The sequence below is a fragment of the Asparagus officinalis genome, chromosome 10, assembly GCF_001876935.1.
Source record: "Asparagus officinalis chromosome 10, Aspof.V1, whole genome shotgun sequence".
Classification (NCBI taxonomy): Eukaryota; Viridiplantae; Streptophyta; class Magnoliopsida; order Asparagales; family Asparagaceae; genus Asparagus; species Asparagus officinalis.
Window position 1 is genome coordinate 34,411,692 of NC_033803.1, and position 12,247 is coordinate 34,423,938.

At 37.2% G+C, this 12,247-nt stretch overlaps 1 long non-coding RNA gene across 1 annotated transcript; it reads right to left on the reverse strand.

The window, feature by feature from the left end:
- LOC109825279 lies at window positions 10,067-10,404 on the reverse strand. The gene is made up of 3 exons (XR_002242956.1): window positions 10,320-10,404; window positions 10,176-10,236; window positions 10,067-10,083 (listed from the first exon to the last, which is right to left on the reverse strand). It is a non-coding gene; the product is annotated as an uncharacterized LOC109825279 (long non-coding RNA).

The window sequence follows — 12,247 nt, forward strand, 5'->3', positions numbered from 1 at the left end:
AAATTTCTTAATTGATTAATAATTTATACTACTTCACACAACAATTTGCTATGTACTGTTCTATTTTGCAATTTCTATTATTCTTATGCATGATATACACCATGCAATTTCAGTGAAAGCCTTGCTTGCGTTCAAAAGGAATTGATGGAAATTGGTACTTTTTTGTTGTCTCCTTCTAAACATGAATAATGCTAACTGAATTATTAATTTTTTGGTACACAAGATCAAAACATTTTCCAAGAATAAATACACATAATGCTTATATATTTTAAGACAAAAATAATGTATATGGAAATACTTAAATGGTAGAACCATGTAATGTACTTGTGATACTCAATAGGAAATTTATGTATTCATGTTCCAAAAACTTAAATGATACATTTTGCATTCTCTATTAAAAAATCAACCTCAGATTTATATGAGAACATTCATATTCATATTTTACTTTCACCTGTGTGTTGTTTTGCTAAGTGGTTAGCATACAATTGGCATGAGTTTAGCTTATGCACAAATGTCCTCTGCATTTCACATTGACCCATTTCACAATAACTTTATTTTATATGCACCAGGATCTTATCTTCTTTTGTCATTAATTTTCATGATCTTAATCATGTAGTCATGAACATAGTTTATACTAGCTAAAAAATTCTTCAAGCTGGAAATTTCCAGGAAAAAAATTTCTCAACTTGTAGAGACTATATGTTGTCTTTTATAGTTATTCATGGTTTGATTTCAGTGTGACTTTTCTAATAGTCTATCCAATAGTTTATATTTAACATGATTAAATAATTGGAGCTATCTTTCGGCTATTGCAGGCTATACTTTTAGGTTCGAATTGCAACCCTCAATCACTAACAAATCATATACCCAACCTGACATCCTCAAGAAATGTCCCCAATAATCTCCATCAAAGATAACCAAGGAGGCTCCATAAGGTTAGGTGAATTGTTGAACCTAAAAATAGCTATGGCTATTGGAGTAAAGGTTAAGTTCAAAACTTTTTCTTTTATTCCTTTGGTTCATATACATAATAGATTTGGTTTATTAAGTTTGCATAGATTCATCTATTGTTCTACAGCTCAGAGGAAGTAATATCAACACAACAGTAAATGAACATATCTAATGCCCTTGTTAGTGTAGATGGGGATGTCACATGTCCGCTGCATAGCTGGTGTAATTTATCAGAATTTGATTCTTGGATAGGTAAGAGGAAATCTGTGTGTATTTATACATTCATGACTTGTTTTAAACTCTATACACCATTCCTATAAGTAGCAGAGGAGATCAAGCATGTGTCAAAAAAATTTAGATTTACTAATTTGTGAGTGCAAGCCCTATTGGCCGAAGTACAACACATTTTGTAAGTTTGTTTGTCTTTATACCGTTTCTTTCTGTTAGTAACATGTATCTCTTGGACATATTGTATAGGAAATGAAACAATTGTGCATTTTTATTTCATTGCTTCTATATGTATATATTATGCCTTTTCTCAACAGAAAAGTATTTATTAGGGCCATCATTCCTTTAGAATGAGATTATGAGATAATTGTTACAAGTTTTACTAATGGACATGTGAGGAATTGGTGTAGAGCTCATGAAATGAAGCATTTTCCTAATTAATTTTGCACTACAACGTCGACCTATGATATTATAGGAGGTAAGGTGAGAGCAGGTTCACTTCAATCTTAAGAAAAGAAAATATCTATATCAAATAGGATAATCATCTTTCTTGTCATTTTTATGAGATGACCATGATAATTACAAGATGGCATTTTGATTGTGATATTTGGGTGACACCTATGGCCAAGCATAACTTGTAGATAGATGTTATTGTTACAAATTTATTCTTATCTGTATATCATTATCTTTCATCAGAAGAGATAATTCAAATAAAATCCATCAAAGGTTGCAAAGATGTTCTGAATATGAATATCTTCAAACTAACTAGATCTGTTTTTGATGGGTAGCGTGATTGGAAAAAAAAAATACAGTGTTAATTTTCACACAAGAGGATTATTAGCTTTAAATTTTAGCTTAGTTATAGATCTCCCTTGCACTTAGCAAATATGCAGTAGAAATTTTTACTATGTTTCCTTTGTTCTAAAAGAAAATTTTATGTATAATATGTGACTGACTCATTGTTTTTTGTAGGTTGCAGTGAATGGAAAGGAGACTACTACTTTTTATAAGTTCATTGAAATCAAAGAAAGGGAGTTTTTTTGGTGATGACATCAAGTAAAATTTCACTAAGTTCCTTGTGGACAAAGACGACAAAGTCGTGGAAAGATATACACCAACCACCTCACCTTTGAAAATAGAAGTACTACTTTAACAATGTAGTGTATAATTTTGCTTTACTTTTATTTGTACTTATTATTGCAACTATACTTTATCTTCCAGAAAACAATATAGAGCCTTTTGGGGGTTGCATGAATTTAAGTGCCTTATTTGAAGGACTATATTGCAGGTAATGCGAGTATATGATCTTATGTATGAATAAATGGATGTTTCTTCTAGAAAACTTGTATATTGCTAGAAATTCATTAGTTTCTTGTTGTATGTAAGTAATTTTATTTATTTTAATTATTGGCTTTCAACAATAAAGTTGTGTTTGCGAGCTATCATGTTGACTTTTTTTCCTCTCATTGTATGTAAATCACCATGCTAATTGCATACTTTCCAGGTTTGTAATGTGATGCTAAATATTAGTTATTTGCAGTTAAGGTTAACTTGCCTCTTCTTGATTGTGCAGTAACTTTTATCATGCGCACCATATATATGGTTGATTAGGTTCCTTCTCTATGACAATATCCTAAGTCATGTGACATAATGGCTAATTGACATTCATCTTGTGTATTGTGTATAAGTTCAATGCATAATTAAGGAAACATTATTGATTTTGACTCTTGTAGACTTGTAGTTTCTTAATATGCATCACGTGCAATGCACGTATTGCATACTAGTTAACTTTAAATGAAAAGAGTACAAAATATAAATGTATCTACTAAATTGAACATTACATTGTGCGATCAACGAAGTAACAAGCGCTAGACCTGGTAATTAATAGTTTCAAAAGTCGAGCTTACCCATCCTGAGTAGTCTTGTTTGTTATTTCACAATGAGTTTTTGTTTTCCTTCTGTTAGTTTAAGTGTGGAGACCCAAATCTGAATAAAAAAGACGAAGAAAACAGTCCAGTCGCTAGCCGGGCGACCGACGGAGGAGGTCCGATCGACAGCGATGCCTGCAAGAAATTAAGAAGAAATTGACACTCTAGTCGGTGGACCGGCATGAGGAGTCCGGTCGACCGAAACGTGCATGCTAGACCCTGTAGAATTCATCGTTCTGGCCGATCGACCAACTTTGCATGTCCGGTCGACCGAAGTCTGGATTTGAAGAATCTTAATTTTTTGGGGAATCTGTTTTAGGCTTGGACTCTATATATACCTTAATGGTTTTTAGGTTTCATGTGAAATAGAAACAGAGGGTTTTGAGATGACTCTTTTAGAGAGATCTCAAAGAGATAAAAACCTATCTGTGGACATTGTAATCTTCTTCAATTAATCAAAGAATTGTGTGGTGTGGCTCCTAAAGATGTAGGCACGTTGCAGAACCTCATTAAATCTAGTGTGTTCTTTCTTGTTTACTTTTCTACAAGTTTTTTATCTTTTATTTGTGATGATTTTCCTACTTTCCTATTCTCGAACACAAGGTCCGGAAGGGCACGGATCCGATTTGATTGTTTCGAATCCTTAACAACTGGTATTAGAGCTTCATTTAGAAGGTTTGTGTGAGAGCCATGATAGAGGAAAGCAAATCTAAGATCAAGAAGTTTGACGACTCAGGCTTCGCCTACTAGAAGTCGTAGATGGAGGACTATCTATACCAGAAGGATTTGTACCCTCCTTTGGTGGGCAAAGCTAAAGGAAAGAAGAAAGAGAAATCAAATAAGGAGTGGGAGATACTAGATAGGAAGGCTCTAGGGCAAATCCGGTTGTCACTCGCCAAGACAGTCACACACAATATATTGAAGGAGAAGATGATGGGGGGCTTATGGAAGCGTTCACGAAGATGTACGAGCAACTGTCAGATGCAAACACGGTGCATCTCGTCAAAACACTCTTCAACCTTAAGATGGCAGAAGAACGTTCCTTCACAATGCACCTTAGCAAGTTCAACATGATTATTGATCAACTTATCTTCGTAGACATCACGTTTGATGATGAAGTACATGCCCTATTAATTCTATCATAGTTGTCGGATAGTTAGGCAGGTTGTGTGACCGTAATTAGCAATTCGGCGGGGAAGAAAAATTTGAAGCTGAGCATGATTCTATCCGAGGAGGTTAGAAAAAAATTATCCGAATCAGAAGGTTGAGGATCAGCCCTAAATCTCGAGCGAAGAGGTGGAAGCCAGAAGAAGGGTAACCATAATAGGAATCAGTCGAAGTCAACCAAGAAGAGGTGAAACTCGAAAGTTAGGCCTATCAAAGAGAAGTGTTGGAACTACGGCCAGGAGGGTCATATGTCTTCAGCCTGTAAAACACAAAAGAAGGATGCGAATGAACAGGAGGCTCATCTCGAGCAAGATGCCTTGATCCTTGCTAAAGATAGCGATTCTGATTCATGGGTTATTGATTCGGGAGCCTCATTCTACGCTACTACTAATAGGAAGCTTCTTCATAACTATATAGCAGGGGACTTTAGGAAAGTATACTTGGGGGACAATGAACTTATAGTGTTGTTGGAAGAGGTGATGTGCAAATACATTGAAGGGCTCTAAGTCGAATCAGAGGATTGTCAGACACGTACCGAAGCTAAAGAGGAATCTTATTTCGGTTGGCCGATTCGTGAAAAATCTCCAACGGCATCATGGTGGTTGCCCGAGGCAACAAAATAGGAACTATCTACCTCACCTCACATACGAGTGACACCCTCACAATTGCAGCTGGTAAGGAGAGTGCAGATCTGTGGCATAATAGGTTGGGACATATGAGCGAGAAGGGGATGAAAATTCTACATTCATAAGGAATGCTAACCGGCATCGATTCAGCAGAAATTGGTGTTTGCGAGGACTGTATCTACAGGAAGCATAATAGAGTTAGTTTTTAGAAGGGTGGACGACCACCTTTAGACGACCACCTAAAGCTCAGAAGCTAGAGCTTGTTCATACAGACATATGGGGCCCAGCTAGTGTGTCTTCTCTTGGCGGTTTAGCGTATTATGTCACATTTATCGACAATCACTCAAGGAAGGTGTGGGTATACTTCATGAAGCACAAGTCAGAGGTGTTCGGAATCTTCAAGAAGTTGAAGGCCATGATAGAGAACGAGACAGATATAAAGGTGAAGTGTTTGAGATCAGACAACGGTAGAGAATATAAGATGGAGGAGTTCAAGAGGTTATGTGCTCTAAACGGGATTCATTTGGAGAGGACTACTCCAGGGACGCCGCAGTAGAACGGAAAGGATGAACAGGATATTGACGGAGCGTGTCAGGAGCATGCGATTAAATGCAGGACTGCCTAAGATATTTTGGGCAGATGTGGTGCATACGATAGGTTACTTGATTAATCATGGACCATCAGATTCATTGAATTTCAAGATTCCAGTGGAGGTTTAGAGTGGTAAGAAGATCAATCTCTCACACTTGCGAGTATTTGGTTATGTGGCATATATTCATATCAGTGACCATGTCAGGGATAATTTAGAAGCTAAGTCATAAAAGTGTACATTCATTGGATATAGCATGATAAGTTCGGGTATCATCTTTAGGATGAGAAGAACTGGAAGATCATTAGCAGCAGGGATGTGATATTCAATGAGGAGATGATGTACAAGGATAGGGACAATGCCAATGATAGCCAAAACAGTGGGAGTAGTACTAAGGATACAGATGCATCCGAGCACATGGATTTGGAGGAACTTCCAGATGGGGGAGATAGTGCTAGTTCTGATTGAAGAACGGAGGAGACTCCAAGTGCAGAAGCTACTACTCAGGGCGTGGTACTTAGGAGGTCATTCAGGGTACCAAAACCGAATCTCAGATATCTCTCATCACTTGATTACTTAATTTTAACAGATAGTGGAAAGCTGAAGTGCTATGAGGAGGCTATGCAAGTTAGTGAATCTCAGCAGTGAGAGCATACGATACAAGAAGAGATGGATTCTCTCCACTCAAATAAGACATGGGAGTTAACCTAGCTACCCGTACAGAAGAAAGCCTTGCATAATAAATGGGTCTATTGGGTCAAATAGGAGAGTGATGGAAACAAGAGGTATAAGGCCAGATTAGTCGTAAAGGGGTTCCAACAGTAGGAAGGAGTGTATTATACGAAGATATTTTTCCCCATTGTGAAGCTTACAACCATCAGAGTGGTGTTGAGCTTAGTAGCTGCAGAAGATCTCTACCTTGAGCAGTTAGATGTGAAGACTGCCTTTCTTCATGGTGACTTGAATGAAAAAATCTACATGAAGTAACCTATTGGCTTCATTAAGAAGGAAAGGAAGAGATGGTGTGTAAGCTCAAGAAGAGCTTGTACGGTTTGAAATACGCTCCGAGACAGTGGTATAAAAAGTTTGACGACTTCATGCAGAGCAATGACTATGGAAGATGCAATTCAAACTATTGTTGCTACTTCAAGAGGTTCGAGTCCATCTATATCATGTTACTATTGTATGTTGATGACATGTTAGTTGTAGGATCGTGTTTAGAGGAGATAAACAACTTAAAAAAGCAGTTGGTACAGGATTTTGCTATGAAGGATATGGGTGCAGCGAAATAAATTCCTAGGATGCAAATCAGTAGAGATGAAGCTGAAGGGACATTGAAGTTGAGTCAAGTTGAATACATCGAGAATGTACTTCATATGTTTAACATGCAGAATGCTAAGGTTATTAGCACGCCTCTTAGAAGTCAGTTCAAATTATCTAAGGAGAAATCACCCAAGACAGATGCAGAGAAGGATCATATGAATAAAGTGTCATATTCATCAGCCATTGGTAGTCTTATGTACGTGATAGTTTGCATAAGGCTGGATATTGCTCATGTAGTGAGAGTTGTGAGTAGGTATGTAAGCAATCAAGGGAAGCAATATTGGGAGGCCGTGAAGTAGATATTGCATCACTTGAGAGGGACTACGAAAAAGTCACTATGTTTCAGGAGAAATGATTTGGTTCTACAGGGATACATGGATGTAGATTTCACCGATGATCACGATACAAGGTGAAGTATCATGGGGTATGTTTATACCTTAGCATTGACAACAATAAGCTGGCTCTCACATCTGCTGAAGATTGTAACATTGTTCACAAGTGAGGTAGAGTATGTCATAGTGATTAAAGCCAGCAAGGAGATAATTTGGTTGATCGGGTGCCTGAAAGAGTTGAATCTGAAGGGGGGAATAGAGTTCTTTATTGTGATAGTCATAGCACTATACACCTTGCCAAGAATCTAGTATATCATGCCAGAATGAAGCACATCGATGTACTATACTATTTCATACGCTCGCTGAATGAGGGCAGGAAGTTACAGCTAGAGAAAATTTTGGGGAGTCAAAATCCTACGGATATGTTGACGAAAGCAGTGACCATCGAGAAACTGAAGTTGTGCGCAACTTTAGTTAGCCTTCACACGTAGGAGTCAAAGGCAGAGCCACACTAGGAGGATCGTCGGGATCGCCGAGATGATGATGATTAAAGAATGGATTTACCCGGGTAAGAGAAGATGCTTGCGTAGAAGGCAAGAGTTTGGGTGAGCTCGTTGATAGTGCTTTGGTCTCCAAGTGGGAGATTGTTAGTTTAACTGTATCGACCAAAAACTTAATAAAAAAGATGAAGAAAATAGTCCAGTCGTTGGTCTGTCGACCGACAGAGGAGGTCCAGTCGACCGCGATGCCTACAGGACAGTGAGAAGAAATCAATACTCTAGTCAATCGACCGACATGAGAAGTTCGGTCGACTGAAACATGCACGATAGACCCTGCGGAATTCATCGTTCTGGCCGATCGACTGACTTTGCATGTCCGTTCGACCAGAGTCAGGATTTCAAGAATCCAAATTCTTTTGGGAATTAGTTTTAGGCTGGGACTCTATATATACCTTAAACGTTTTTAGGTTTCATGTGCAATAGAAAAAGAGGGTTTTGAGAGGATTATTTCAGAGAGATCTCAAAGAGATAAAAACCTATTTGTGGGCATTGTGATCTTCTTCAATTAATCAAAGAATTGTGTGGTGTGGCTCCCAAGGACGTAGGAACGTTGTCGAACCTTGTTAAATCTGGTGTGTTCTTTCTTGTTTACTTTTCTACAAGTTTTTATCTTTTATTTGTGATGATTTTCCTACTTTCCTACTCTCAAACACAAGGTCCGGAATGGCACAGATTCGATTTGATTGTTTCGAATCCCCAACACCTTCTTTATCTGCAAATAACAAGAAAAAAGAACAAAAACATAAGTAAAAAGTAGAGAAACCAATATGATAAAAGCAAAATGTCTGTGAAGATTGATACCATTGAACCTTTTAAGTTTTTGTTTCTATTGGTTGTATGTCTAACTTTACCTCCTATCTATAGAGGAGTAGAACAAAGTCTTGCTTACTCTCTTTCTGCAAAAAAAAATCATTGAAATATAGAAAGCAATATTTAGATTCATAAAAATAATTGAAGCAATGAGTTATGTAATGTACGAAATCTTTTTCATGTATATACATATAAACTTTGCCATCAAGGTCGTCATCTTTGTCAATGAAATAAACTTGCTATAACCGTATTTTTGTCATTTAAAATATCACATTCCAAAAATACAATCACGTTGCATGAATCTTTAAAAAAAAATAACTCTACGAACACGCTAAATTGAAACATAATTTTTTTGTAGAATTGTATTACAGAGTATGCTGAAGATAATTCTTGCTCAATTACTACAATACATACCTTGTATCTTGGATAAAAAATTATTCACATACAAGTTGTATATAGTAATAATTCATTGATTGTTCCTAAGACTGGTTAGTAAGTTGGGAGGTAGGGGTGGCCTTTGAAATTACCCTAAAGGGGGTGAATAGGGTAAATTGCTAATCTAATCCGATTTAATGGTAATTAAAAATTGGACAAAATTTTAAAATCAACCCTTTTGCCAATTTATAACGCAAAACCAACCTCTTATGAAATTATTCAGCAAAACTGACCCTTTTCTTCTGAAAAGGGTGGGTTTTGCTGTCGGAGAGATTTTACGAAAGACACAGGACTGCTAGCTCCGTGTATTTCGATCTATCTTCAAAATGCATGGGACTAGTAGTCCCATGTTTTTAGCAAAGGCAATGGATTCCTTGCCTCTGCTTAAAACACGGGACTGCTAGTCTCGTGTTCTCAACAAAAAAACAAGTGCACGGGACTGCTAGTCTCGTACACTTCTTGACCATAATAAAACTTACGGGACTAGCAGTCCTGTATATTTCCTGTGTCATGTGCATGTTTTTCTACTGCATTGTTGCTATTTCCTGTAGAAACTCATATTTCATGTCAATTCCAACAACCTCATACAATACACCACAAACTCATACAATACACCACCAACAATCATATATCAAATCTAAAAATCATAAAATACACAACAAACTCATACAAATCCAACAAATCACGCCACAAACCCACTTACAAATCCAATAAGTCACACGCAGTTTCGGCTACAAATCCAAAAACCATCCATTGTCCCGAAATACGTTTGTAATGTACATATCAAAATAGGATTGTAATTTATATAATAATAACGATTAGCTTACATACATCCAAGAACTCTCCTCCTCCTCCTTTGTCTTTGGCCTCCTCCATCCTGACCTTTAATGAGTTCATGATCCGGTTGTGTTTGTGGTTGTGACGGTCCAGCTCCGTCGTCAACACGTTAGGAAGGCCCAGCTTCATTGTCATTTCTGCGTCGTTCTCATCTTTGTTGTGGTTGATGTGTGTATACTAATTGCGCTACCTCTCTCCCATCATGAAGGTCTTCATGAGTTCGATGTAAGGCTTGGTGAAGCCTCTGCATTATCGACTAAAATATTGATGCATGTTTCCATGCTTCGGGATATGTACCTGCGAGAGATAATTCCAAAAAATCCGAAATGCAAAAATTACTTTAAATTTTAAATTACAATATGTAAATTTCATATTTAATTCTACATTACTTGCTCGAGCCAATTCCAAGCCACTATTTGCAATGGTTTGAACATCATCTATTGCTGATACCTGCAGATTTTAAAAAAACACAATTTAGCAATATTGAAAAATACTAATAAAAATGAACTTAAAATAAATTTGTAAATACTTACTAATTCTCTCTCATCTATACCCCGAGGCACATATCCTCTTCGCAACTCAACAGGGGATGTGGTCGCATGGAGTATCCATCTTCTGGTTATCATCCAATACCAAGTGTAGTAATCTGATTCCTGGGGAGTTGGCTCAATTTGCTCAACAATACAAAAATGTCGAGTTGGCTCAATTTGCTCAACAATACAAAAATGTCTATCATTCCATCTGTGTATATAATTTTGATGCTCAGCTGCCCAGTCCTTTTGTTGGCCTCCTTTCTTCGCCTTCCTCTTTATTTTTTCAACAAATTCCAGAACATGTTGTGCAAGACCAAATTGTCAAAGTACGCAGTCCGGTACATGCATTTCTACTATCTTGAAACATATTAGAGGAACTCTGGCTCTCCATATAACTGGTTATTCTGTGCATATTGGGGGTAGATGATTGAGAAATTGGGTGTAGGGCTCCCATTCCATCTACAGAGTTTTACATATAATTGTTGCATATCAATAAAACGAAAGTTGATATATAGAAGAAAAAACTCATTTTTATAGAAATGATACCTGAAAAATCTTCATGCGGTGAAGCTCATTTCGGTAGAAATCTAATTGTCTAGCCGGGGTCTCGTCATAACATTTTTGGACATTCCATCTGTGTTATTTTTAAAATTCAGTACCAAAATAATAACTACAATTATATTTACTACGTTAAAAAATATAATACCTACATCCCAGTGGAATTTGTCCGTCTAATTGTAAATTCACGCATAGTCTCGGCTTCAATGCAGTCTCTCCCATGCCCATACTTGCAGTAAGTTGAGACACCCTTTAAAGTCACTATTTTTCATGAATGCAACTTTGGACATCTCTCTATATAGGTATGCCAAAATCGCACTACCCCACGATAACGCACCACACATGTCCAAGTCCCCGATAAGTGGTAACCACCTAGCATTTTTACAACATTTCAAGTTATCAAAATAAGCTAATTCAATAGGCATAATTGTAAATACTGATAAAAATGATACCTGGCATGCACTTTATCTTTACTCGAATCTGGAAATAATATTGAACCGATCATGTATATAATGTATGCACGTGCATGTTGCTCAATTAATATTGGTGGCACATCAAAAGGCAATGGCCCCGAGAAGGTCTCTTTTAGACACTTCAATTTAATGTTTCCTCCAAGCATTGACTCTAGAGCTACACCTAACAACTCTGCACACTTGTTCGGTCAAAAATGTCTATCACTGCCGGTAACGCAAGGACCATCTATGCAGAGACCAAGTATCATAGCTATATCCTGTAGCGTAATAGTAGACTCTCCCATTCGGAAGTGGAAAATATTAGTCTCCGGCCTCCACCTATCTATCAAAGCAGTTAGTAGGGGCCAATCGAGCCTCATCCAACAAAGCCGCAAATATGTCAAGAAGCCGGCCCGTCCTACAACTACTATTATGCACTCATCCTCTAGATGCCAACGGCTATGGCCGAGGCTATGATCAACCATAACAATATTTGGGCCTATCTATAAAGCAAATGAATATATAAGAATGCAATATCAAAAATATAAGAAACTTAGTTACCTCTGTAAAGGATATAACATGTGAACGGTGTTGAGGCTAGTCATATAGAACCTTATCACTAACCGGTCCAGGCTGCATGGTGTATATACCTGCACATACAATTATAACATATCAATAACCAATCCACGAATTAATAACTACAGTTTTTATATTAAAATCACAATTTGAATATGTCAATTATTACCAATTTTAATTGCTATCTGTTGGGTCTAGCTGAACAATGAGGTCGAGTATATCCCGGTTGTTTGCAAAGACTATATTTTTTATGCTTGACAATTCCTTCTCGTCCTTGATCCATTGTTCCCCTAATTCGCACAGATCGTGGTCGACCTGCTTGTCTCTTGTATTGAGGTGGAA